Source organism: Sapajus apella, unplaced genomic scaffold (assembly GCF_009761245.1).
Source record: "Sapajus apella isolate SASKATOON/1434 unplaced genomic scaffold, GSC_monkey_1.0 scaffold34, whole genome shotgun sequence".
Taxonomy (NCBI): Eukaryota; Metazoa; Chordata; class Mammalia; order Primates; family Cebidae; genus Sapajus; species Sapajus apella.
This window is the reverse complement of record NW_022436974.1, coordinates 6,843,092-6,863,478: the sequence shown is the minus strand read 5'-3', so window position 1 is coordinate 6,863,478 and position 20,387 is coordinate 6,843,092. Positions and strand designations below refer to the sequence as shown.

Sequence of the window (20,387 nt, the reverse complement as noted above, 5' to 3'; positions counted from 1 at the left end):
TAAAACACAGCTTGGACTCAAAGCCAGGTTTATTTGATGAGCTAATTGCATTGCATTGCAATCACAGAGATTTGAAAAAATTAAATAAGATTGTATTTGTTAGAAACAAAGAACTGAGGGGCAATGCAAAACTTCCTAAAACTGGGGCTGATTTAATGGGGTGAAATGGGGAGGCTCAGACTGAATAAGGGGTAGAAGTTAAAGGTCAGCAAATGGAGTAGAGATAATTACAAAAGTTAACAAACTCCTTTTTCTTACAAGGCAAAAACAGCTTCCACCCCATTGTCAGGTAGGGGTGGCAATTTCAGACTGACTTATTGTCTTTCTAGTAAAGGGCAGGTATTTTCAATAAAATCCACATAGTGCCACAAGGGCAAGCCTACCGGGCCTCCCTGTGCCTGCGATACAGCCCAACTTGAATCCTGGACATCCACCTTGAGTAGGCCTCTATTGTCATTTTAATTAGTCATTCAGCCTGGGGATTCACACTTCCCAGACACAAGCCAACTGATGTAGTTTGGATATTTGTCTGCTCAAATCTCATGTTGAATTGTAATCCCCCATACTGGAGATGAGTCCTGGTGGGAGGTGTTTGGAACATGGAGGGAGATCCCTCATGGCTTGGTGCTGTCTTTATGATGATAAGTTCTCGTGAGATCTGGTCATTTAAAAGTATGGGGCACCTCCCAACACACCCTCTTTCTTTCTATCGCTTTCTCTCCTGCTCCTGTTTTCACCAAATGATATGCCTGTTCCCCCTTCACCCTCCACTGTGACTGAAAGCTCCCTGAGGCTTTACCAGAAGCTGAGCAGATGCCAGCACCATGCTTCCTGTAAAGCCTGCAGAACTGAGCCAATTAAACTTCTTTTCTTTATAAATTATCCAGTCTCAAGTATTTATTTATAGCAATGCAAGAATGGCCTAATACACGAAGTTGCCAGACACATGCATAATGTAAGGAGCTTATGCTTCTCCTGTCACACCCAGAGTGATGCACTTCATGAAGTCAGCTCTGTCTACCAGTCCAGATCTGCAGTTACCTCTGGAGTGCAGGGAAAAGAAGGGAGGTGGTCATGTGGATTTTGAGGCTTCCAAGCAATAGGCAATCAAGAAGGAAACTAAGAAGGCAAAATTGAATTAGCAGTTGCAAGATTTCCAGTTTGGAATTAAGTCAGCAGAGTGGAGTAGAGTAGAGGCAAAACCCTCTATTCTAACAAAGAGAAATGTTTTCGTACGGTTTTATGTTTTGATATTGAAATTTAAGCTCTCAAACCTGTTCTGAGTGCTAGTGGCTTTAATTCTGTCAACCCCAAGCTCTTATAGTATGAATTTTATATTTCTGTTACCATTTGGCTTGAAGTTTGGAGTGGGGTAGAAGCAGAAAGGGCCCCAGACAATTAAAGTGAATTGTGAAGGTGGAAGGGAAGTGGCTCAAAATGCAGACCCTGCTCAGCAATATTTGTGTTTGGGGCAAGAGCAAACAAAGCCAAACGGAAACCAGATCTTTGAGTAATCTGCCAGCTGAGAGATGCCTCAGTAGGATAAACAATTGGCTAAGTATTCAGACTCTGAGGTACATCCAGGAATGGCAATCTGTTCATCATTCTCCTGTCTAAATGGCTTCCCTTTGCTCTTAGAAGAGAAATGAGTATCTTTAACGCGACACAAGGCCCTGTACAATCTGGACCCTGTCCTCTCCATCACTGGGCTGTAGCCACATTGGCTTTCTCTCAGCTTCTGGGACATGCCAGCACCATGCTTCATGTTGTACCCCATCCTCAAGTTTGCACATGCTTTTCTGCCTTCCTGCATGTTTATTGTTCCCCTCTCTTCACCCCACCAACAAAACAAAATAAAACAAAATCATCTCTATTCCTCCCTGAAAGAGGATGTTAGCAACGTGAGTGCAGGTACCAAGTTGTTATCATTCACACTCTGTCCCCACACCTCGAATCGTACCTGGCATGTAGTCAGTGCTCAATCAATATTTGCTGAATGAATGAATGGAGCCAGATTGTTTCAAACAGTCACAGTTTCATCACATAATATGGTTCTGTTGGACAAACTGTATAAACACAAAGGCTGGTTACATAGCATACTTCTACAATACATTGCAAACTAGATGTCAGTCAATCAATGACTCGTACCTATAGGATGCCAAGTGCTGTGCTTGGTGCTGTCAACTTGACAGTTGAACAGTTCTCTGAGTTCAAATTCTGCAAAGAAAAGTCTTAATGGGGGGGGGGGGGGCGGGGAGGGGACTGGGAGAAAGTCTAAGGAAAGTGCCCTGTGCCTTTCCCACATGAGGGAGAGATAGAGAGGAATTGAGATGACAGTGGTATATTTTCAAATTCAGGCAGTGAACCAGCTCTTAGGGATGGAATATCTTGGATTCAACATTCATTTAGTAACTAAGTATTGAGAATTTACTAGATTGTCTGGTACAAGAGTATCAAACAAGTCTGACAAACCTGGTGGAACTGGGAGTCTGATCTGTAGAACCGTCTGGGCTGGTGGTATAATAAATAATTGATTTCTGGCTTCAGTGGGTCCTCAGTACTGCTAGCAGCCTCAGTGCAGTGTAGCCTTTTGCTTGTCTTTGTTCAGTGTCCTCTTCAATTTCTTCAGTGACCTTTCCAATTCATCACCATTTACATTAGACCCTCTACCTTGACTCCATTCTACTCATATTCAACACATGACCTCAAGTCCTACTTCTAGAAATCTGAGGTCATCAGGCCTGAAATGCCTCAATTTTCTCCCTATAAGTGTATATTTAGCCTCATCTCTACCCAACTTAACTTATTCTGCTCTGTTTTAGAGACTGAATAGTCTTTCTCTCATTCCAGTGTTCTTTAAAACTGTAAGCCTTAATTGGTTAGTGGAGCATGAAATCAATTTAGTGGGTCATGACTAGCATGCCTTAATGAAATAAAATAGAACAGAAAAGGAAATATCAGCATACATAATATTTAGTAAGGGCAAATATTATCTTGCAAACTTTGTTTTATGTATATGAAGATGCATATATCTTTGGGAATACACTGGGTGCTTAGAGAGATATTTTCCTTACAGTGGACTACGGCCAAAATTATTAAGAGTACCATTCTCTTTAAGGTCATTCTCTCCACCTATCACATTTCAACAGAATTCCCTTTGACTATCTTCCGTATTCTTTACATATTTAATGTATTACTTTCTAGTGGTTCTTTTCATTCCTCTTATAATGCTCTCTAATTTCTTTCCACTGAACTGTCCTCTCTCAACTTTGATTTTCTTCAACTTCTGTTCTTAGTCAAGAAGTGCAATCCAAGCAATAGCTTTTCTTCCTTCCTCCTGTGACCCCCATGCCATTAACATTTCTTCCTAAGAGGTTACAAATGCTCTTCATGTTGCTAAATGGAAGGCATATTATTTTAGGCCTATATTAGTTGGATTTTTGTGTCTCCCTGTCATTGTTGGCCATCTGCCTGAAACTTTACATTCTGGATTTCTTTCCTGGTTCTTCTTCTACCAACCTGATCATTTCTCTGCTGCTCCTTCATGAATTCTTTATCTTTTTCCTGCGCCTTAAGCTTGGGTGTTCCCCAGGGTCTCCATCTTACCCTCTGATCTTTTCCCTTGATCTGTTTTGCGGGCTTCATCTTTTCTTCAACAGTTGATGATGCCAAATCTATATCCCCAGTCCTTTATTCTTCCCTGAGCTTTTTTTTTTTTTTTTTTAAATTTTTTTCAATATCAAAATGCCAGCTAGGTTTATTTCATTATCCCACAACACATCTCAAACTGAGCTCATCCTTGTCTCCAAACACACAGTACCTATATTTCTTTGACCAAGCTGTTACCTGCATCTAAAATTAAAATGCCCTTTCGTGCCTTTTTTCACCTGGCTAACTCTCATGTATCTTTAAAATTCATCTCAGCTACCACCTCTTTGAGGAAGCCAAGATGTGCTAAAAGTTCCACATCACCTGTGAATCTCTTTAAACACTTACCACATTGTGTCAATGTGGTTTGTTTTCCTGTCTGTAGACTGTAAGCATCTTAAGGCCTGAGAAATTTAAATAATTTTTGTGCTCCTGAACATAAGTGCCAGCATATTATAAGTACTCAATAAATATTTCCTAAAACTGTTGTCATGGGGGAGAGCCAGAACCCATCCTATGAATTCATACTCCACAAACAGGCCATCAGATAATTTCGAATTAGCCTACTCCAGGTGGATTTATAGTTTGATGTGCCCTATTGGTCAGCTTTCCCAGATTTACTGTATAATTGTTCTGCTTAATTGCCTTGTGCTGTGTAGACCTGGATATAGCTACAAACAGGAAACTTGATATCAAAAGTTAGGACTCAATTAGCTGTTAACTAAAACTAATGACTTCGAGAAAAGACATGACTCATAAGTTATTGAGTATCCCAAAGGAAAAGAATCAAGATTTCGCCAGATTTGTTTAGAACCTCGTTAAAGAAACTCTTTAAAATTGTATCACACCCATTACTGGATTTAAATATACTCTCAAATTATTGCCAATATCAGTTTGTTCTGTTTTCCATGGCAGACCTATAATAGAGTTGTAGCACATTTGTCTAACCTTATAAGTAAAATGCTGCTGTGTTGTTGCTGTGGCATTAAACTGAAAGGTCACTAAGATTCTTTTTGATGGTCTCCTCTCCTTCCTTTACTACCTTTGTATTTTTGATGCTCAGCTGTCATGCTCTTATTCCATTGTTAAAATCTAGGGAATTGAGAAATTGATGTTGGGAGATAGGTTCAGAGACATTTTTTTCTATCAGCCTCTTAGAGGTTGGGTTTCTTTGGGTGTGGAGAGAAGGCAGCTTAGTCTATGTGATTATTACCATAAACTGCTTAACAAATACTTGAATTAATGAGAGCATGCTCTGTTGATTTCATTAGTTCTGATAATGCTCACAGTGAATGGTGATTTAATTTTCTCCCTCATGAGTTGATATGTAGGATCAGAGGGCCAGCGATATATTGAAAATGCTGTTGTGTCATGATTTGAATTTATAGTAATCTAGACTTCTCATGTTTACTCTGCAGCCTCATCAGGATCATACATGGGCTCAAAAATAAAAGAGAAGCCCCTATAGTTGTAGTTCACTCTTTAAAAATATAAATAATTCCATATATTATACTAGCACTGTGTAGGTTGCCAAGAGTTTTCTACTACATTTCATTCTCCAAACAACCCTCATAATCACTCCTGATTTACAAATGACTAAACTAAGACTCAGAGAGGCTAGCGTGGCTTGTGCACTCACTCAGCATCAGAGCAACCATGCTGTTTGGAAGGCAATATTTTTTCAATGGTTTTTAAAATTTTCTTTTAAATCTAGTTCAGTGAAATACTAGTTTTAGGGTAATGTATTTTGAACACCTAAATCTATCAACAGCTTTTATCCAAGAATAATTATTTCTTTCTTATTTCTAGTTATTGTAAACCATTTGTTGAAGTGGACTTCTTTTAATGCTTTTATTATTTCCTGGCTTTTTCTGTAGTTAGTGAAGATATAGAAATGTTCTCAATTTTACCTTTTGGGGAGGTTGAAATGAATTTAGTTGTGTTCACTTCATCCCAATCCATTAATTAATTTAATGATTAAAAAAAATCTCCAACCATTCGGTCCTCATTGGGCCGATTATGGAGTCGGACTGCTAAAGCTAGAAGATGCAAGCGACCATTGATATGGTTAGGCTTTCTGTCCCCAACCAAATCTCATCTTGAATTGTAATCCCTATAATCTTCATGTGTTAAGGGAGAGACCAGGTGGGGATATTTGAATGAAGGTGGCAGTTTCTCCCACGTTATTCTAGTGATAGTGAGTGTTCTAATGAGCTCTGATGGTTTTATTAGCTGCTCTTCCTCCCTCACTCGGCACTTCTTCCTGCTGCCTTCTGAAGAAGATGTCTTCCTTCTCCTTCTGCCATGATTCTAAGTTTCCTGAGGCCTCCACGGCCATCCCAAACTGTGAGTCAATTAAACCTCTTTCCTTTGTAAATTACTCAGTCTCAGGCAATTCTTTACAGCAGTATGAAAATATACTAATACAACCATACAATCCCAGGTATGGCAGGTCATATTGCTTCTCTCTCCTTCTCACTCTAGTTCATTTCTACATCATTGAGTTAACAAGGATTGTGAGACTGTGTTGAGCTCAATGGCAGCAAGTGCTATAAGTGATTAACAGTGCCAGCTGCTGCTAATCACTGGCCTCATTATTGTTCTGTGTTCATCCTTGATTTCTCTTCCTTTTGATATTTATCTCCAATCTGTCTCAAAGTTCAATCAGCTAAAGTTCTCAATTATATCCTGATTGTGATTAATTTTCATAATTTCTACATCTGTTGGGTATGCTAGGTTACTCTGTGGGAACAAAACCCCGCATCTCTGCATTTTAAATGGCAAATGTTTCCTTATCACTCAGGCTGCATGTCCCTTGCTTATCAAGAGGATGCTCTGCTCCACTTCTTTCTCACTCCAGTCCCCTCACTGGAAAGACTGCACAATCTGGAATGTCCCCAGTGACAGTTGCAGGAGTAAGTAAGCACAGGGAAATCTCACCTAGCAATCAGGTCCTTTAGTCTGGAAATGATACGCGTCATTTCTGCTTCCAACCCATTGGCCAGAACCAGTTACATGGCACCACTTAATTATAAATTGAATACAAAATAATTCTTCGATGTGCTTGGAAGGTGAGGAAAACAGACGTAGGTGAATGTTAGAATTCCAGTTCACTACCATCTCTCATCTGGATTCCTAAAACATCTTAACTAGTTTTTCTGCTTCCACTCTGGCCTCCCTGAAGAGCAACTAGAAAATTTATTGAAAATATAAATCAAAACATCTCTCTCCAGCTAGTCATTTGATACATAAGAATTCTCCTTTGGGAGGGAAACTTCTATTGTGTCCACAGTACCTTCTGTGTTGCCATATATTCCTATGGCAGGAATGGGTCAGAGCATCTTCACACAGAACCAGATGGAACTGGAAAAGCAGGAGTCCTTATGTAGGGTGGCCTTCTACACTGTTCTCTTGTGGAGAGCACATGAGGAGTTGCTGTGGGAAAGGCAAAGATATGTCAGCTATTGCATGGGGTCTTTCATACGCATGAGGATTCTGGCCTTGCTTTCATTACTCAGATCAAATTCCCTGTGCTAGCTCTGCTGGTTCAGCTTGATATGAGAATATAAGGGAAGTAAAGAGTGCCTTGTTTTCCTTCAATACAGGGCAAGGGCAAAATAAGTGATGAAGTAACACAAGGATGTATGGCTTTCTTCTTTCTTATCTCAACTCCTGCCTCTGGCAACTCAAAAGTCATCTTCTTCCAATGCTTTGTGATGGAAAGCAACCCTCAAAAATCTTTGGCAGTATCTTACTTCATAAGTATTACTTCTCATATTATTCGGACTAAAATGAGCCTTATGGGCACAGCTACCTAGACCAAGAGGGAAATATTAACAGCATAGAGAGGAAAATAAGCTCTGCCCTCAAATCTGATCTGTGATGCTTTCTGTCCTTCACTACTATTATTATCTATTCTCTGATCCAGACTCTGGACTATTTTGCTCCACCCTTCCTGCACTGACTGATTTGTTTGGACCTGACTTCTGATTATTTTAGATTTATGTTGTCTATCCAACATTTTTAGTCTTGAATACTTCTCTAGAGTCAGTACTCAGATTTTTCTTCCGTATAATTTCATTTCACTTCATCTGTTCTATTTTCCTTGAACATATATCTGTCCTCAACATGCTTTCAATAATAACACCAATATATTTTATATACGCAGGTCTCAACATGACATACATTTCTGGAGAGAACACTAGGTTCCATCATATCATCATACTCCAGAAAGAAATATTTTGAGAAATAAAATTTACTTAATTTGAAAAAGCTATTATGGAGGTTCTGAGATTCTTCACCACAGAACTTTCATTTCATAAATGTGAATTCACATAAATACAGAGCTGGAAGAAACCCTAGCTGTCTAGTTTTATTCTCTTAAAACACAATTTTGAGGAAACTGAAGCCAAGAAATAGTAAGCCAAATGTCCAATATTACAAAGTTAACTCGTATTATGCTAGAAGCCAGGCCCCCAGGCCCAGGGCACTCGCCTGTCCACTTCGTGATGTTGTCTTTGAGTTTCACATTATAATCATTACTGAAGATGTTGATACCCAAGTATTCATTTTTACAGTGTAAATATATGTTTGGAAATCTTTGGTTTAGGAGATTTAGCTTTAGAGCATGGAGTTGTTCAAAATCATAAAAAAAGTATATCCCTCGACAGAATGTAGTTATAAATTTTATCTTTTACATATTGAAGATCACCTTGCAATTCTCCTTTTTTGTATTAGACACCTATCTGAAATCCCCCTTTTTGTATTTTATTTTGTGATGCAAAGTCCATTGTTGACAAATGGAAATCAAATCTAGATAGGGCCTGACAATCTGGAGCACTGCTTTGATACAAACAAAAAATACCAATGATAGAAAAAACATAGAAATTCATAATCTAATGTGTTTCTTTCTATTAATTCCTCTGAAAGAACCAGAGGCATCTATGAGCCACAATTGCACTATAATTTCCCATTCTATAAACATTATGTTTGTGTTTTATTATTCTAAGCCACATTTGGTCTATAATACATCTACCTACTATTTATCGTTGCTTACTTGGGCTAGGCAAGAAATTGTAAAAGTGTTTACATGTTCAAAATCTCCTTTATGAAAACACAGTATATTTCCAAAAGACACAGGTCACAGAAGCAACATAGTCCAAGTATCCCAAGGAGAAAAGTAGTATCCAAATTATGCATTTCTCTTGATATAAAATTCTTTTAGATTTTAGTTCAACATATTAGTTATTCCAAATTCCATTTTCATCTGATCTATGAGGCTGCAAAGGCTATTCTGGAAAGCTGATCCCTCTTCACCTATACATGTTTCTATCATATTCTTGACCAGTAGAATCAGACAAAGCTAATAAGAGACAGGAGTCAAAACAGTTTTCCATCGGTGGCTCATTGCTCTCAGTGAGAGTGAAAGCTGTGGATTTGGAACAAGATAACAATTTCAAAGTCTAAAGCATGGGGAAGGAATTTGAAATGGTTGTGTCTGATGAAGATGTGCTATGTGCCCTTGGGGAATATCACTCAATGTCTGGATGTCTTCAACAGAAAAGGTCAACAGATATCTGCTTCTCCACAGTGCTGAGAATTTACTTAAAGGTCCGATGGCTGTGAAAAGTGCTGAAAGACTACCTAATACATGAACTCCTAAGTCAGACTTTCATGAGAATGTGAAGGGAAAGAGCCAGTATGGGAAAGGTGAGACTACTTGATTACCTTGAATTTTAGGGATAGGGCAGTTGTGATTAATTGCATATTCTGCTTGACTGAGGATCAGTCACAAAACCTCAAAATACTTCTTTTGTTGTCATTCAAAATGTTTCTGAGATAATGGACTTCTGCAATAAGGAAGAATAATGTGATACATTGAGATTCTGGAGTTAAGTAGATTGACGTTTGGATCCCACCTTCACCATGTAGAATGTATTAAGCAATTGATTTAGCCTCTGTGAGCTTGAGTAAATCAGGGTGATAATTGTCATGCAAATTGGTTATGAAGGTTAAAGTAAATTAAATTGCCAACTGAGTATAAAGCCTTAAAAACGGTGCATGGCACATAATAGATAATAGATAACTCCAAATGTCTTAGGTTGGGTTCTTAAGACACAGAGCCTGAGACAGGGATTTTTATGCCAGTGATTTATTGAGAGAGTGCTCTCAGGTAAAACTTGTCAGGGAGCGAATGGGAGAAGAGGAATGAGGAGGGAACAGATGAAGATTTACACTTGCTTTGATCCCTTGAGGAACTCTAAATGGTGAATGACATTGCAAAACCTTCCCACACTGAGAGGTGCTGTGGGCAAGTGGTGTGGGGGCACTATTTTGGAGTCCTTCATCAACAAGTCATTGGTTACTGGCCACCTCTGGAGATAATGTGCAACCTCCCACGCCTTTCTGGGAAAGATGTTTCCAGCCACTGAGGGCAATTCTCAGGAGTAGTGGGCAGCTCTGAGCTGTTAGCAAACAACACTTACAGCAGCTGGGGGATAAGGGCATTAGTCTCGTGAAGGATATGGGCAGGGCAGTGTCTTCTACACTAAAGACAGCTGGATGCTTAATGAGGACAGAGGCTATAGCTCATGTGTTTTTATATTTCCTACTCATTCATTATTCAATCATTCTTTCAGCAATTATTTATTGTGGGCCACCTCTATTCCAGTCACTCTTTAGGCACATGGGCTATATCAGTGAATGAAATGAAGATCACTTCCACCTGGAGCTCACATTTCAGTAGGTTCAGTAGAAATCATAAGCAAATAGGTATATAAATAATTACATATCATATTATATTAAGTACTACGGTAAATGGATAAAAGCATTGTCTTTTCATCATTAAAAATGTGCACCATCTTGACACTTGATTTCTAAACTCTGGTCTCCCTGCGGAGTATTGTAGATGTTTATTGTATAGAATAACATAGGCATGGATTTTTATTTTATTTTGTAGTCGAAGAAACCTTAGAGATTAAGTTCAAGGTTTGCTTGAATTTGCACTGATCTCAATATATAATTTGGTTTTTGCCTATAGGTTTGATAGAATGTAATTTATTTGTTTTTATTTCCTCCAAAATTGGAGTTTTGACAGTTTTTAGTTCATTATGCTTTCTGGCATTTTGAATTCATTCATTTGTTCACTAATTTTATAAGCAGAATTTAGTGCCTACTATATGCGAAACACTGATAAAGTTTGTAAAGGGTAGGACAAAAATCTCTGCCTCCAGGAGCGTATAGTATACGAGGAAAGATAAGTTGGGTATACTAATAGCTCTACCATAAGGAAGAAAGCACGGGAATCAAGAGACCTACGTATGAGGCCGTATGAAAGAGTGAGAGATTACTTGTGGCCATCAAGGTTCAGAGAAGCCAAATGGAGAAGGTTTCCCCTGGAGCTCAAAGCCTGGCTAACTAACAGATACTTGGACATGCAGGTAACTTTTGGAGCAGAAGGAACCTATAACCAAGAAATAGAGGCAACAAAAGGCTAAATGTATTTGCAGGATAATGAATAGCTCTGGCTGGGTCTCACTCCTGAGGCAAAATAGTGAGTTAAAAAGATAAATGTATGACTCAAAAGAAAAGAATTTTAGTCAAAGGTGTTCTAGTCAAAGATTTTTTTTGATAGGAAGAAACAGAAACCCACTTGAGTTAACACACTTACAAGGAATTAGTAAAAGAAAATAGGGAGATTGCACAAAATTCAAGATGGGGAAAATACAATTACGCTCATTAAAACTTGCTGGAAATTAGGAAGTTTCAAGGGCTCTCTTTGCATCTCCTGTGACATCTTCTGTCTCTAGTTCTTGTCTTCACTTCTCCTTAATTTGTCTGCTGCACCCTTCTTTTTCCCATACTGGTTTCCTGTATTTACTTATTTTTCTGATACAGATACTTGTTTCTAATGTCTGGCGATGAACAAAGGCAATCATTTCCAGGTCTTGTGGTACAAAGTTTTTGGGAGATACCTGAGCCAAGTCACCTTGGCAGTGGAAGGCAGGCATCGGGAGCTTGCAGCCCACTCAGCAGATTCTGGGCTGGGTGCCTTTGCAGGGGAATTCTGGCAGGGCAGGCAGGATGGGGGACTTGTCATGCAGATTGCCTGGCTGAGTAGCTCCATTCTTCAGGAGGAAGTGGAGAGCCTAGGAAGCTTTCTGAGTAGGAGTTTCCAGTTCATTTATTATTGGTAGTATTACTTTTTGCTTTCTGAGTTTTATGAACTGCTAGCAACATTGGTTCCCTCCATAATTCTGTTAACTGTGCAAACTTGTACATCTGAAAACAATGAGTAGATGGCACCAAGGTCTCTCAGAGACGCAATTACAGTAGATGCCCCTGGTCTGGGAGTGTATATGACAGACCCTCACTAAACTCACTACCTTCTGTTGAAAGTACACGTCTTAAGAATTTATCTCCCTGTGAGATTGAGGGTTCTTTTAAAGTAGGGATCACATCTTAGAGCCTAACATAGTGCCTGGCATATAATAGAACATCAATGCTTGTTTCTGTTTTTCTGAGGAGTGTGTCTCTCCGAATGTACTTTAACTGTATTTTTTTTAAAATTGCAAGTCCCCAAGAGGGCTTTATTGTTTCTTTTCAATGTCCTGTTCTGCAGCTTCCGGCTCTTTTTGCTCGAATGCGAAGAGCCGGGCGTTGGCACCGGCCATGCGGAGACTCGCGAAGGCTTTGCGATTCTTCTCGTCCTGAGTGATGACTCGTGCTTTCTCCTTCTTACAGACACTCCGGATGCGCATGACCGGTCCCGTCAGCTGCGTGGCAAGCTTCAGTTCTTCAGCAGAACTGCCGCCCTTCCGGGGGGCAGAGGCCTTCCTGGGGAACAAGACGACTTTGGAGCGGTACTCCTTCAGCCGCTGCGCGTTGGCCTGCAGGGACTCGGTGGACTTATTCTGCTTCCTCGGATCCACAGAAATGCCAGTGGTCCGGGCCACCTTTTTGTGAACGTCGGCCACCCTGAGCTCCTCCAGGCTGAAGCGTTTGTGTGATACCCAACTGTGTGGCAGCCCACGGCGGGCCGGATGGGCCCCCACGCGGGGGCGGGGCTCTGCAGCGCGCCTTGTCTTGCCGGGCCTTGCGTCTACGTATCTTCCGGGCAGGCTGGTTGAACCACGTGGCCACGCGCCGCTGCCGGTGCTTGTGGAAGCGGGGCTTGAAGATCATGCAGTTCCGGCTGGGCGCCGTGGCTGCACACGGCCCTGCGGCTCCTGCGCAAGACAGCTGAGCCGAGAGGAAGCAGTGCCGCCACGCCTAAACTGTATGTTAAATGCATGAATCCGTACATACGTTAGGAATGAAGCGCTGGCTCCCACACATCTAAAATTAGAAAACTGTCAAACAATGATTGTCTGCCCCGGCTCTTTCCCTAAGGAAATAGTGTGGAAAAAATGGGATAGGCTTTGAGAAGATTTTTGACATTGAAATCAGCTTTTATTTGAATTCCAACTTGCCATTTACTGGTCAGTTGGAATGAGGTGGGGCAAATTACTTAAAACATCTTAGCTTGTTTTCTCATTAGTAAAGTGGAAATAATATGTATTATTTATATACATGCAAATTTGTGTGGGATCATGTATCTAAATTTCCATGCAAAGCACAGTGTCTAAAATTCCAATATTTATAGTTATTGCCATTATCCTTGTTGGTGTCAGGATTTCATACCATAAAAAAAAGTGATATAATTTTTTTATGAAAGAAAATTATGAGAAAGATAGGAGGAGTCTACTAATAGGCATTATACCATCATAATTAAGAGTAAATTTTGTTTCAAAATTGTGTCTCTAGCAAGTTAGGCCTCAATTTTGTACTCTGTAAAATGGGGATAGTAACAACACTTGCCTTTAAAGCTTGGAGGAATTTACCTAAAGACTGCATATGGTGCCTGGTGCATAGAAAGTTTTCAATATATTAAGAGTTAGTAGTAGTAGTGGTCTCTCTCTGTCTCTCACATATCCACACATCACCACTACCAAATCTATTAAATACTTTGTCTTTGCTTCAGCTGAGTTTTATTCCATATGGACCACAGGTGATTAATAACATTACAGGACAGGTGGAGAGAGAGAAAGAGAGAAGGGTTTGTGTATGCATATAAGGGAGAAACATCTAAGACTATCTCAAGATTCAAAATAACTATTCCAGAGACCCTGGGCAAGGGCAGTGAAAAATCAAAGCAGCTAAATCTCCCTGAATCCCAAACCAAGTGTTTACTCCTTAGCAAAACAAAGCTGCTGAAAGAGAATCAGCAGAACAAAAGCAGAGACTTGGAAAGTAACTTTGAGAGATATTAGGGGGAGTTGTAAAGAACCTGTCCTTTCTAATCCCAGAGTTGCTGAAACTACAGAAAAGCTAGTGGAAATTAACCGTTTGTGTCACAGGCGGAGCACCATATGTTGGTTCCCTTCCCTGGAGAAAGAACAGCAAGCAATTGCTTCCCCTTCCCCAGCGAGGCCGTTGAGCTCAGTCTGTGCTCACTTGGGCTCTCTAATGAAATGCAATTTAACAAGTCAGGTCCCAGCATACTTAACCTTTGGACCACGGATACCTATGTTTCTCTGGAGAAAGAGCCAGTTGTGCTTGTCTTAGTGACTGTGATGCAACCACTGAAAGGAAAAAAAAAAAAAAAAAAGGCTTATACCCACTATGATTTTGTAATGGCTCCAACAAAGAGCTTAAAAGATTTCAGATGCATTCAGAAATGAAACTCTGCTGGTCCTCCTGAGCCAGCATCTCTTCTGAATGCCAGAGGGACTGACAATGACAAAACCCAGACTCAACTGATGATGCAGGCGTGGTGGTATTTGGGTTGTCTAGTCATGACAAGGCATAAACAAATCTCTTTGCCACCGTTTGCATGTGAAAAATGGCATCTCATTAGGCCACTTTCTACCCAGCTCCAATGGCAAGTTGTCCCAGTACTACCACCCCCACTCCCTGAGTGGATCTTTGGGAAACTGGCCTTGAATATAGAATGTGGAATTTTTTTAAAAGAATAAATGTGCTAATTCCCTGTTTGGTTATATAAATATTTCTAGTCAAAGGTAGACTGACAGTAAGGGATTCAGCACAGCTGGACATGAGGTTGGCTCCTGCTGACATCAATGAAAAAGGGCAGATCTCAGAGATGGGGTCTGACTTCGAAAGAAATGAAAACTGAGAGCTTGCTACAAAGACAGAATTTTTTTTAAAACCAAGGTGCTTGTAACAATTGCTTCTGGTGCGTACAGGGTCCCCCGTCTGTAGAGATAAGTCCAAGACCCCCAGTGGATGTTTCAAACTGCAGATGGTACTGAATCCTGTATGTACTATGTCAGTCACTCTGTTAACTGAGACTACTAAGTACCCAGTAAGTAAGTAGTGTGCACAGTATGGATATGCTGGACAAAGGGATGATCATGTCCGAGATAGGAAGGTGTGAGATTTCATCATGCTGCTCAGAAGGGCATGCAATTTAAAACTTGTAAATCATTTCATTTCTGAAATTTTTTGTTTAATATTTTCTGAATGAAGTTGACTACAGGTAACTGAACCCACAGATAAAGGGAAACTACTGTACTCTTTTTCTTTTTTTTGAGATGGAGTTTCACTCTTGTTGCCTAGGCTGGAGTGCAATGGTGTGATCTCTGCTCAGTGCAACCTCTGCCTCGCAGGTTCAAGCGATTCTCCTGCCTCAGCCTCCCTAGTAGCTGGAATTATAGGCGCCAGCCACCATGCCCAACTAATTTTTTGTATTTTTAGTAGAGATGGCATTTCACTATGTTGGCCAGCCCAGTCTTGAACTCCTGACCTCAGGTATCCCAAAGTGCTGGGATTACAGGCATCTGTACTCTTTAGATGATAAGAAAGGAACTGTATTTCTGTAACTTGGACAAGAGAAACTAAGGGGAAGAGTATGTGACAGAGGGGCTGGAATGAAGCAGTGGTGGAATTTTGTGACCATTTTTGTAAGGGAATGGAGACTTAACACATGGAGGATACTAACGTCTACTTTGATTTGCTTTACTTCAAGTTCTGGGGTATGAGTTATAAAGAAATGCATTCTCTGTGTAATTAAAAATGCCTAGGATTTTGTACCAATGAGTCTGATTAGGCAGAGTAAGAAAGTATTGCTCAATAAATGTTTGCTGAATTGAATGTTCCATTGGTTTGAATGAGTCCTCCAAAGTCCATGTGTTGGAAACTTAATCCCCAGTGCAACAGTGTTGAAAGGTGGGACCTTTAAGAAGGTCACAAGGCTCTACCTTCCTGAACGGATTAAAACAGGAGTGGGTTAGTTACTTTGGGAATGTGTTACTGATAAAAGGATGAGCTTGGCCCTCTTGCCCTCTCTCACATGTGCTCTCTAGCCCTCTCACTTTCTACCGTAGGATGATATAAACAAAGGCCCTCACAAGGTGGCAGCCCCTTGGTCTTGGACTTCCCAGCCTCCAGAACTGTACAAAATCATTTTCATTTCTTTATAAATGACCTAGTCTGTGGTATTTTGTTATTGTAACACAAATTGGACTGAGACAAAGGCTTACATTTCCAGGCTCAGATTTTTGTCACTGTGACTATGTAATGTGAGTCTCATTGTAATATGACTCACTGACAAACAAAATTATACACTGCTGCACCACCCACCTCAACACAATACTGCACGATGACAAAGCCTCTGATGAAGGAGAATTCAGGCTGCTTGCATAGCCTACCTGTATAGGGGCCACCTTCACAGCCAGTGGGTGGTAAAACAAATGAAGTGATGACTGCATGACACAGAAACCTAGGTGGTCCCTAGTAGACCGCAAACAACCAGAAGATGAGAACAAATTACTCTGAAAAGTAATGGATTACCTTTCTGCTTGCCCTCCTCTCTTTAATAAAAATTTATTTATTTGCTTTCTCTCTCACTATGTAAATTTGGCTTAGTTAGGATTTTACCATAGAGCTTCCAAAAAGAAAGATTTTACCAAAAAGAAAGACATGAAGGGAAAAGGAAGAACAGAGGAAGAGAAGGAGTGGGGTAAGAACAACATAATTTAAAGAAAAAAGCAAACAGCTTTAATGAAGTCAGAACTACAATGAAGTTGGCTATTCATAAGCCAGAAGCCAAATTCTAGCCATATACAAATCAAAAGGGGATTGTAGGTATGTGTACATGTCTGTGCATGTATGCACATGTCAGAGACAGGCACAGTCATATCAGATAGCCTCAGCACATGCCAGCTCCATCACCCACAGTGGAAACTCAGCCATCTTATAAGTTTCTTCTTTCCTTTCCCCCAACATGGTATAAGTTACCAGGTTCTGTGATTATCTGCCTTAGCCTATGTTCCACCAAAACAAAACCTGAGACAAGTTCTATGTACAGTGGTTTAATATGAGAGTGGACCTAGGGAGCAGGGAAAGGTATAGCAGAATGAACAGACAAGGAGCAGAAAGCCAAATCAAGGTTGCATTACTGAATTGGCCACTGCTGCAAATCTTTGATCCTGTGGGATCTTTCTTGTGAAATGCATCAGAATTGTCCATGCAGAGAACTTCCCCCTACCGTCACTCAACCATGGCCCCATGGGCGTTAGCACATATTTCTGGCTTGTGCATGTGAGACTGCAGAGTGGGTTCTTGGGGCATTCCATGCAGTATCATCAGGTCAAGTAGCATGGAGTACATGGCCTTGGCTAGGGGCGTATGCTCTGTTTGCACCTGCCCAGAGCTAGTTGAAGTCTGTGCAGAAATGGTGATGGCCACAGTGGTCAGAATAAAGGGTAGGGAAGGATTTGAAATAGCACAAAAGAAGTATATAACTTTTTTCCCACTGTCACTACCCTAGTTTAGGGCATCACTTGCCTAAATAATTATAGTAACCTCCTAACTGACATCCTTGTCTGTGAATCTCTTTTCCTTCAAGCCTACCATGAATATACTAGCAGGATCATGTTTCTAAAATTCAGATCTGATTATACGCTTTTCTTATTAAAATGCTTCTCCTCCCTTACTCTTTTCTTATTTGCACATTTTGTACCTTTGTATGTTCCTTGACTTTCCTTTGAAGTTCTGGTATAACACAAGAGGTAGTTTTCAAAATCTTCCCAATATACCTCTCTGGCTTCATTTCTCACCTCCTCCAAACAGGCATCCTTCAAACTATCCATGATGTGTGAACCTGCAAGATGCCCTATGCTCAGAGAGCCTGCCTGCCCTTGAGTATCTCCATGTCACCCTGCCCCAGGACCATCCCTCAGAAAACTCTTCAGGAAAAGCAGGCAGCTCTTTTACTCAAGGGTTCGGTTAATCCGCCCTGAAGAGTACAGAGCCTGATAACTGGGAGTTGTGGGGGTAGCGATGGTTTTGCTAACCTGTTCCTCCTCACCAAACAAAGGTGCTCCTATTTCTAGTACCTCATGGCAGCAATCTCATTCTCTGCCTTGATCCCCCTTATCTTGTCTCTTTCCTGAAACTTCCTTTTTAAAATCCTCCACATAAGGTTATCCACCCCAACCTCTCCTTGGGAAAAGGAAAATATCTTGGGAAGTTCTCTTCGTGGCATGGAGTGTTTAGGGAAGCGGGTGGGGAGGTGATGAGTTCCACCTGAATTTACCTAACATTAAATTATAATTTCACAATTGTGAAATACTTAAGTGTTTTCTTCTGAAGATCATATGGTCTATTCTTACCTGAGAAACATTCCTCAGTTAAAATGACATTGAGCCTATTAATTGCAAAGTAATAACTCTGGGTTTATCGTGCTAAGGGAAGAAGGTAAGCTCTATGAGGGCAGGATTTTTTGTTGTTATATTGACTGTTTTATCTAGAGCACCGGGAAAAGCCCCTGACACACAGCAGGACATGCTCTACTTTCTGGGATTTCTTTTGTTACAAAATACCTCTTGATTGACAAAGAATAGATTGATTTTTGCCTTCCTTAAGTAATTCTCACAGGTAGTGAGGATTTGGAGGATGTGGAAATGATGTCTCAATTCTGTCAATGGGTTACAATTTCTAATGATAACTTTATGAAAAACATTAAAATGAATGTATTCTTATGTGGTATTTTTCCCCCCCAAAAAATAGAAGTCCACAGAAGGAACTCTTTAATCCCAAAGACATTTCCCAGTTTCATGTTCTGAAAGCTGTCACTATGGACAGGCTGTGTTTTTAGTTTTGCTGGTAACCACGCAACTTTGGAAAATACACTTGCCCTTCTGTTTCTTGTTATTATCAGCTGGAGAGAATTATTGATATGAAAGATCAGGAAGTAACACCACATCCTTGCCCACTCAGATTCCTCTTTCTCCTTGTCTCCTATTTTTTTTTTCATATTTTACTTTTCAAAACAATTTTTTGATTCAAATTTTGGGAGCATTTTTGGCTTTTTTGGGGGGGTATCTAAATTATTTTGAGTTATTTTGGGGGGTCTGCTGTATTCAGCATATTCCTATCCACTTATTAAACTTCTTAGATCTTTTAATTTCCTGTTTGGGACTGGCTGTTCCTTTTTATATAGCATTCTGTTCTTGTTTAATTGATACAACATCTTGAATATCTGAGGATTTTAATTAAAATTGTTTGAAAAGTTTCTCTCTCTTCCCTAGATTATCTCTGTTTCCTTTGTGATTTTGGTCCTTTTCTTTACTTGCTGTTGGTTTTCTTCCAATATCTGTTGATAATTTTCAGTTTATATTTATGAGTGATGGTTATGTCATTGGCTATACTTTCTCTGCACCTGTATAGATTCTTGGATTAAAGAGCTACTTCTAGGCTCTTTATAAGTAGGTTTCCCTCCAGAAGGCAGTTTGAGGGTTCCTATCTACACTTGCAAAGGAGGATAACTTTTATTTTGGTGGCAGAGAACTTAGGAATGCAGTATTTCGCTTAAGGACAGAGTTGCCTTTCCTTGTAATTTCTCAACTTGTCCCTCTCCTTCCCCCTAAACACACTATTGTATATCTGTGTAGGGGGGGTTCAAGAACTACCTAAAGCCCTGGTTTTCTTTTCTGATACTCTCGCAAGGTGAATTTTCCAGGAAGATCAATTATTTTTCTTAGACAACCATTATTCATTTTTGTTTCAATGAAACATTTAGAGGAAGGAAATAAATGTGAGCATTAAGTCTTTACATTATATACCACATCTTTCTTTTACTGTATGTAGGTATTAGAGTGATTAATAAAACACACATTTGTTCAAAAACATTACTAAACATGTAAATTTTGCTGTACTGTGTGTTCTCAATTGGTAGATGCTAAAGCTACAACTATTTTCATGTAAAGTTTAAAAAAAAACTCTTCAGTGTTAAAATTTCGCAACAGGGAACCTCTATCTTAGTTATAGTGTCCATCATCTGGGGGTGACTCCTGGAATTTGATGCATGCTTGTTGCCTTCATGCTGCCTTCTCTGTTTCAAATGCCCATCTAATCTCTTCTGCTTGCAAAATCCTACCATTTTGAAGGTCTAGCTCAATGATCAATTTCTTTGTGAAGTTTCTCCTCATGCTCTGAGACAGAATTAATTGCACCGTCTTCATTATTCTCTGAGCACTCTGTCCATTCCTCTAGCATAGCAATTACCGCATTATATGATTGTTGTTCACATTCTCTCTCATTCACTGCACTCTAGTCTTACTTATCTTTTCACTTTTTAAATTTTGAATACCCAATGCAGAATTAACTTGTTGGCTTATATTGAACTGCAGATTTTTCTTTATTTTCTTTTTTTGAGACAGAGTCTCACTTTGTCG

At 40.0% G+C, this 20,387-nt stretch overlaps 1 pseudogene across 1 annotated transcript; it reads right to left on the bottom strand.

Annotated features, from left to right (window-relative positions):
• Positions 1 to 12,209: 12,209 nt before the first annotated feature.
• Positions 12,210 to 17,801, bottom strand: LOC116563117 (annotated as a pseudogene). Its single transcript, XR_004274237.1, has 2 exons — positions 17,646 to 17,801; positions 12,210 to 12,918 (listed from the first exon to the last, which is right to left on the bottom strand). The product of XR_004274237.1 is annotated as a 60S ribosomal protein L13 pseudogene (transcript).
• Positions 17,802 to 20,387: the final 2,586 nt, after the last annotated feature.